Consider the following 7838-nt stretch of genomic DNA (forward strand, 5'->3'; position numbering starts at 1 on the left):
TGTAAGCCCATTCTACTGTGAAACCATCCTGCTGTGACCCCATCCTTCTGTGAGCCCATCCTACTGTGAGCCCATCCTACTGTGAGTCCATCCTGCTGTGACACCATCCTACTCTAAGCCCTTCCTACTGCAAGCCATTCTACTGTGATCCCATCCTAATGTAAGCCCATCATGTTGTGAGCCCATCCTACTCTGAGCCCATCCTGCTGTGAGCCCATCCTGCTGTGACACTATCCTACTGTGAGCCCATCCTACTGTGAGCCCATCCTACTGTGAGCCCATCCTATTGTAGCCCATCCTACTGCCAGCCATCCTACTATAAGCCCATCCTACAGTGAGCCCATCCTGCTGTGTGCTCATCCTACTGTGAGCCCATCCTACTGTGACCAATACTACTGTGAGCCCATCCTGCTGTGAGCCCATTCTTGCATAAGCCCATCCTTCTATGAGCCCATCCCATCCTGCTGTGTGCCCAACCTACTGTGAGCCCATCCTACTGTGACCAATACTACTGTGAGCCCATCCTACTGTGACCGATACTACTGGGAGCCCATCCTACTGTGACCAATACTACTGTGAGCCCATCCTAATGTGAGCCCATTCTACTGTTAGCCCCTTCTGGCATAAGCCCATCCTGCTGTGAGCAAATCCTGCTGTGAGGCCATCCTACTGTAGCCCATCCTGCTAAAAGCCCATCATTTTGTGAGCCCATCCTATTGTGAGCCCATACAACTGTGAGGCATGCTACTGTGAGCCCATCCTACTGTGAGCCCATCCTCCTGTGCACCCATCCTACTATAGCCCATCCTGCTGGGAGCCCATCCTGCTGTGAGCCCATCTTTCTGTAAGCCCATCCTACTGTGAGCCCATTTGACTGTGAACCCATCCTGCTGTGACACCATTCTACTGTAAGCCCATCCTACTGTGAGCCCATCCTACTGTCAGCCCATTTGGCTGCGAGCCCATCCTGCTGTGAGCCCATCTTACTGTCAGCCCATCCTACTGTGAGCCCATCCTCCTGTGCACCCATCCTACTATAGCCCATCCTGCTTGGAGCCCATCCTGCTGTGAGCCCATCCTACTGTGAGCCCATCCTGCTGTGAGCCCATCCTACTGTGAGCAATGCTACTGTGAGCCCATCCTAATGTGATCCCGTCCTGCTATGAGCCCAAACTACTGTGAATCCATCTTATTGTGAGTCCATCCTACTGCGAGGCATGCTACTTTGAGCCCAACATAATGTGAGCCCATCCTGCTGTGAGCCCATCAGGCTGTGAGCCCATCCTACTGTGAATATGTCCTGCTGTGACACCCTCCTACTGTGAGGCCATCCTACTGTGAGCCCATCCTATTGCGAGACCATCCTACTGTGAGCCAATCCAACTGTAACTAATCCTACTGCCAGGCATTCTACTGTGAGCCAATCCTACTGAGAGCCCATCCTGCTGTGAGCCCATCATACTGTGAGTCATGCTACTGAGCCCATCCTGCTATGAGCCCAACCTACTGTGAGCCCTTTCTGCTGTGAGCCCATCTTACTGTGAGCCCATCCTACTGTGAGGCATGTTAATTTGAGCCCATCAAATGTGAGCACATCCTGCTGTGATCCCATCCTTCTGTGAGCCCATCCACATGTGAGCCCATCCTACTGTGACACCATCCTTCTGTGAGCCCATTCTACCGTGAACCCATCCTATTATAAGCCCATATTATTGTGAGGCAATACATCTGTAGCCCATCCTACTGCCAGCCATTCTACTCTGAGCCCATCCTACTGTGAGCCCATCCTGCTATGAGCCCATCCTCCTGTGCACCCATCCTACTAGAGGCCATCCTACTGTGAGCCCATTCTACTGTGAGCCCATCCTACTGTGAGTCCCTTCTGCCATAAGTCCATCCTGTTGTGAGCTCACCCTACTGTGAACCCATCCTGTTGTGAGCCCATTCTACTGTGAGCCCATCCTGCTGTGAGCCCATCCTACTGTGAGCAATGCTACTGTGAGCCCATCCTAATGTGAGCCCATCCTGCTGTGAGCCCATTCTTGCATAAGCCCATCCTTCTGTGAGCCCATCCTACTGTGATCCCATCCTGCTATGAGCCCAAACTACTGTGAGCCCTTTCTACTGTGAGCCCATCTTTCTGTGAGCCCATCCTACTGCGAGGCATGCTACTTTGAGCCCAACATAATGTGAGCCCATCCTGCTGTGAACCCATCAGGCTGTGCGCCCATCCTACTGTGAGCCCATCCTACTGTTAATCTGTCCTTCTGTGACACCCTCCTACTGTAAGGCCATCCTACTGTGAGCCCATCCTATTGCGACATCCTACTGTGAGCCAATCCAACTGTAACCAATCCTACTGCCAGGCATTCTACTGTGAGTCCATCCTACTGAGAGCCCATACTGCTGTGAGCCCATCTTACTGTGAGCCTATCATACTGTGAGTCACGCTACTGTGAGCCTATCCTGCTATGAGCCCAACCTACTGTGAGCCCTTTCTGCTGTGAGCCCATCTTACTGTGAGCCCATCCTACTGTGAGGCATGCTACTTTGAGCCCATCATAATGTGAGCCTATCCTACTGTGACACCATCCTTCTGTGACTCCATTCTACTGTGAACCCATCCTATTATAAGCCCATATTATTGTGAGGCAATACAACTGTAGCCCATCCTACTGCCAGCCATTCTACTCTGAGCCCATCCTCCTGTGAACCCATCCTGCTGTGAGCCTATCCTACTGTGAGTCCATCCTGCTGTGACACCATCCTACTATAAGCCCTTCCTACTGCAAGCCATGCTACTGTGATCCCATCCTAATGTAAGCCCATCATGTTGTGAGCACATTCTACTGTGAGCCCATCCTGGTGTGACACTATCCTACTGTGAGCCCATCCTATTTTGAGCCCATCCTACTGTGAGCTCATCCTATTGTAGCCCATCCTACTGCCAGCCATCCTACTATAAGCCCATCCTACTGTGAGCCCATCCTGCTGTGACACTATCCTACTGTGAGTTATCCTACTGTTAGCCCATTCTATTTTGAGCCCATCCTACTGTGAGCCCATCCTATTGTAACCCATCCTACTGCCAGCCATCCTACTATAAGCCCATCCTACTGTGAGCCCATCCTGCTGTAAGCCCATCTTACTGTGAGCCCATCCTGCTATGAGCCCAACCTACTGAGAGCCCTTTCTGCTGTGAGCCCATTCTATTGTTAGCCCCTTCTGCCATAAGCCCATCCTGCCGTGAGCAAATTCTGCTATGAGCCCATCCTGCTGTGAACCCTTCATATTGTTAGGCCATCATACTGTTAGTCCATCCTATTGTAGCCCTTCCTTCTGTAAGCACATCCTGCTGTGAGCCCATCCTACTGTGAGTCCATTCTTCCATAAGCACATTCTGCTGAGCCCATGCTGCTGTGATCCCAACCTGCTGTGAGCCAATCCTGCTGTGAGCCCATTCTTCCATAAGGCCATCCTACTGTGATCCCGTCCTGGTATGAGCCCATCCTACTGTGAGCCTATCCTGCTGTGAGCACATCCTACTGGGAATCCATCCTACTCAAGCTCATCATGTTGTGAGCCCATCCTACTGTGAGCCCATCCTACCGTGAACCCATCCTACTGTTAGCCCGTCCTGCTGTGATCCCATTCTACTGTTAACCCATTCTGCCATAAGCCCATCCTGCTGGGAGCCCATCCTACTCTGAGCCCATCCTCCTGTGTGCCCATCCTGCTGGGAGCCTATCCTACTGTGAGCCCATCTTCCTGTGTGCCCATCCTACTATAGCCCATCCTGCTGGGAGCCGATCCTGATGTGAGCCTATCCTACTGTGAGCCCATTCTACTGCAAGCAATGCTACTGTGAGCCCATCCTACTGTGAGCCCCTTCTGCCATAAGTCCATCCTGCTGTGAGCCATCCTGCTGTGAGCCTATCCTATTTTGAGGCCATCATTCTGTGAGTCCATCCTACTGTAGCACATCCTGTTGTGAGCCCATCCTACTGAGAGCCATGCTACTGTCAGCCCCTCCTAATGTGAGCCCATCCTGCTGTCAGCCCATTCTTCCTTAAGCCCATCCTGCTGTGAGCCAATCTTACTGTGAGCCCATCATGCTATGAGCCCATCCTGCTGTGAGCCCATTCTGCTGTGACACCATCCTACTGTGGGCCCATCCTACTGTGAGCCCATCCTATTGTGAGTCCTTTCTACTTTGAGCCCATCCTACTGTAGCCCATCCTACTGCCAGCCATTCTACTCTGAGCCCATCCTACTCTGAGCCCATCCTGCTCTGAGTCGATCCTACTGTGAGCCCATTCTACTCTGAGCCCATCCTATTGTAAGCCTATCCTGCTGTGAGCCCATCCTACCAGGAGCCCATCATGCTGTGTGCCCATCCTACCGTCAGCCCATCCTGCTGTGTGCCCATCATGCTGTGAGTCCATCCTGCTACAGTTTTCATGGGAAGGAATGGAGAAGGGTGAAGGAAGGAAGGAGGTATATATGGAAGGAAAGGACCTGGGAGTGAGGGAAGGGGAACATAGTGTGGGGTGTAGGAAGTGGGAGGGAGGGTGAGATGGGGAAGGAAGGCAAGCAAACAGCTCATTTGAGAGGTGACAGAGCCCTGCATGAGTAAATAGAGAGTCAAGACCCAGTCCCAGCCACAGTGGCTCAGGACAGGTGAGTTACCTGCCATGTCTCTGCAAATTGCTGGCACTCATCCCAAAGGGATTTTCTCTGGCGCCTATAAAGCCACAAAAGAAAAGAGGATTTCATTAATGAGTTACAGGTTCTGCCCTCAAGAGAAACTCAGCAGCACATCTGAAGTGGATTTGTGGGATGTCGATGGACAGATGGACAGACGGACAGACAAAGGCCACCTAGCAGGATTTTTCATAAGCAAGTTTCCACAGCAAGCCAGGTCTGCACCTCAGGCTTCATTCATAGTGAGTACAGCTTGTTTAGTTAAAGTGATAGACGTGCCACAACAGTTCTCAGAAGCAGAACTGTGGCGTGGGTATCTATAAGCTAGATAAAACAGCTCTGAGATAAACCCCCTGAAAACACAAGAGCCCTTCAATAAAGGCTTCATGGCTGACTGTCTTCTCTTTGGTACAAAAATAAGTCTTTTTTTTTTTTTTTAGGCAGAGTCTCCTGTAGCCCAGGCTGGTCTCAAACTCTATGTAGCCAAGGATGGCCATGAACTCTCTTGCCTTAGCCTCTCAAATTGTGTGTACCATTTTAAAGGGACAGTGGGACATTTCTGTGTAGACAGTTGATTTATAGCCAAACGTTCTGTTACCTCAGAGAGCAAGGTGTTTGCTGAGTGTTGGTGCATGTGATTTTGTTTGCACGTGATCTTGTCAGGCCACCAGAAGAGGCTCCCTACTTCAGCATGTCCTATCTATCCTATGCAACTTGGAATAGGTCAAGTCTCTGTGTCTTCTATGTCTTGGCAGCTTGGGCCCACAGCTTGGGGCAAGCTGGGCCTGTCCTCCAAACCTCCTGGCAGGAGGATACTCTCTCTCCCTTAGGAAAGTGTGGCAGACCATTGTTGGGATTGGTCTTGTGCGCTGTGTATTCAGATGCTGATTTCTGTACCCCAAGATCAGGTTGCAGTCTGGACATGGGCATCGTATTGAGCAATGGGCTGTACAGAATGCTCCCAATAGTCTCTGATTGAGTGATAAAAGACTGGAGCCTAGGCTAGGGCAGGAGAGAGAGGAAGGCAGACCATAAGATTGAGTCAGAGGTCTCCGGTAGGGACCATGAGGAGAAGGAAAAAGGTAAGGGAAGAGGGAGAATGAGGATGCAGGGAGGATGAGGATGCAGGGAGGATGAGGATGCAGGGAGGATGAAGATGTGCCGAGCATGTGGCCAGAAGAAAACTCACACTGAGAACACACATGAAGCAAAGCAGGACTCAGCTGCCAAGCAATGGGTCATTTGTCTGATTATGAATAGCCTAGCAGGATTATGATGGTCTCAGAACCTGACCAGTTTAGGTTTGTAGCTTGCTAATAAATTCTGATGTCTTTGTGTTGTTTACTCGGGAGCTGTCTTAGTTAGGATTTTACTGCTGTGAACAGACACCATGATCCAGGCAAGTCTTATAAAAAAACCAACATTTAATTGGGGCTGGCTTACAGGTTCAGAGGTTCAGTCCGTTATCATCAAGGCGGGAGCATGGCAGTATCCAGGCAGGCATGGCACAGGCAGAGCTGAGAGTTCTACGTCTTCATCGAAAGGCTACTAGTGGAAGACTGACTTCCAGGTAACTAGGGTGAGGATCTTATGCCCACACCCACAGTGACACACCTACTCCAACCAGGTCACACCTATTCCAACAAGGCCACACCTCCAAATGGTGCCACTCCCTGGTCCAAAAATATACAAACCATCACAGGAGCTAAACAGGAAAGAGTGAGGCTGCTTCCCCCCACTCTTCAAAATTATTACAGATCATGCTGGACTGGGCTATCAGGTCCAAAAATTCTGGCAGTTAGAAAAAAGCCAGCATTTCTCAGGAACTTGTGAAGCTGAATACCTTCTTCCAATGGGAGCCATTTCCCTTGTCACTGGCCAAATAGTTATCTAAGGTAGCTATTAGCACACCAATGTTCACGCTGGCCTTCCGGCTCCCTCGGTATCACAAGTACTGTTACCCATTCCAGAGTCCGTGCTGACATCCTAGCTCTTCTTACCTCCTCCCCGTACCCAAATTCTAGCTTACTGGCTACCCTCTCCCCAGCTACTCTGTCTTCCTATAACCGCACTATTCAGGTCCATGATGTTGCCCATATTCAGTCTACTACTTTCTCTCTCTCTCTTTCTGCTCTGGACTCTTCCTGATGCCTCTGACTATTCTCTCTGTCTCTGTCTGTCTCTCTTTGTCTCTCTCTCTCTCACACACACACACACACACACCCCTACAATAATGTCTACAATAAAAACCACTCCTTCAACCATACTGTGGAGGAGTCATGTCCTCAGTTTATACAAGGACAACATGGTGGGTGATGTGCTCCTGTCAACTTTCAGGGCAGAGCAGGTTCCAAGGCACTGAGAGTCCATGGTTCAAGAGAGTTTGGGTAAATCCCTCCTCCCCAAGACTGAGCGGTGCAGAGGTTACTGGTGTTGTGAGTATTCTTGCAGTGTAGAGGGAGGGGAAGGGTCAAACCATGTGAGCAGCATAATGAAGGGAGCTGGAAAGTACCCTGTCTTTCCCCTGTGCCAGAAACAGATCCCAAGCCACCAGTCACAAGGCTTTTGGCTCGACTTTCATCATGCAATCAGCTGAGCCCTCTCTTCCATCCAGATCCAGGTTGCTTACTCCTCGGCTCTTCCTCCTGGCCATGGCTATCCCAGGCCTGCCCTCTCTCTTCTTCCAAACACACATTGTCTTTTCCCCATCTTAAAAGCTTTCTACAAACCCCACATTTTCCCATGCCTAGGGATCAACTTGATACACACAGAAGGATTCAATGAACCATTTCTAACCATTGAATGACTAAGTGCCAGTCACAGGAGCATATCAATGTATTTAATCAAAGGAACAAGTCATCAATGATGAGATTTTACCCTCTGGAGACAGGGCAGTGGACAGAGATATGCTTTTCTTTATTTTTGGCCTTCCTAGGCAAACCTCTGGGAACTAGGATCTCAATTAGAACACAGAATTTTGGAGTCTAGAGAGATGGCCTTGTGGTTAAAAACACCGGCTACACTTCTAGAATGTCAGAGTCCAGTTTCCAGCACCAACACTACGGGCTCACAATGGCCTGTTAATTCCATGTTTAAGAGATCTGAGACCCTCTTCTGGCCTCCACAGGCACACA

The sequence above is a fragment of the Mus caroli genome, chromosome 6, assembly GCF_900094665.2.
Source record: "Mus caroli chromosome 6, CAROLI_EIJ_v1.1, whole genome shotgun sequence".
Lineage (NCBI taxonomy): Eukaryota > Metazoa > Chordata > Mammalia > Rodentia > Muridae > Mus > Mus caroli.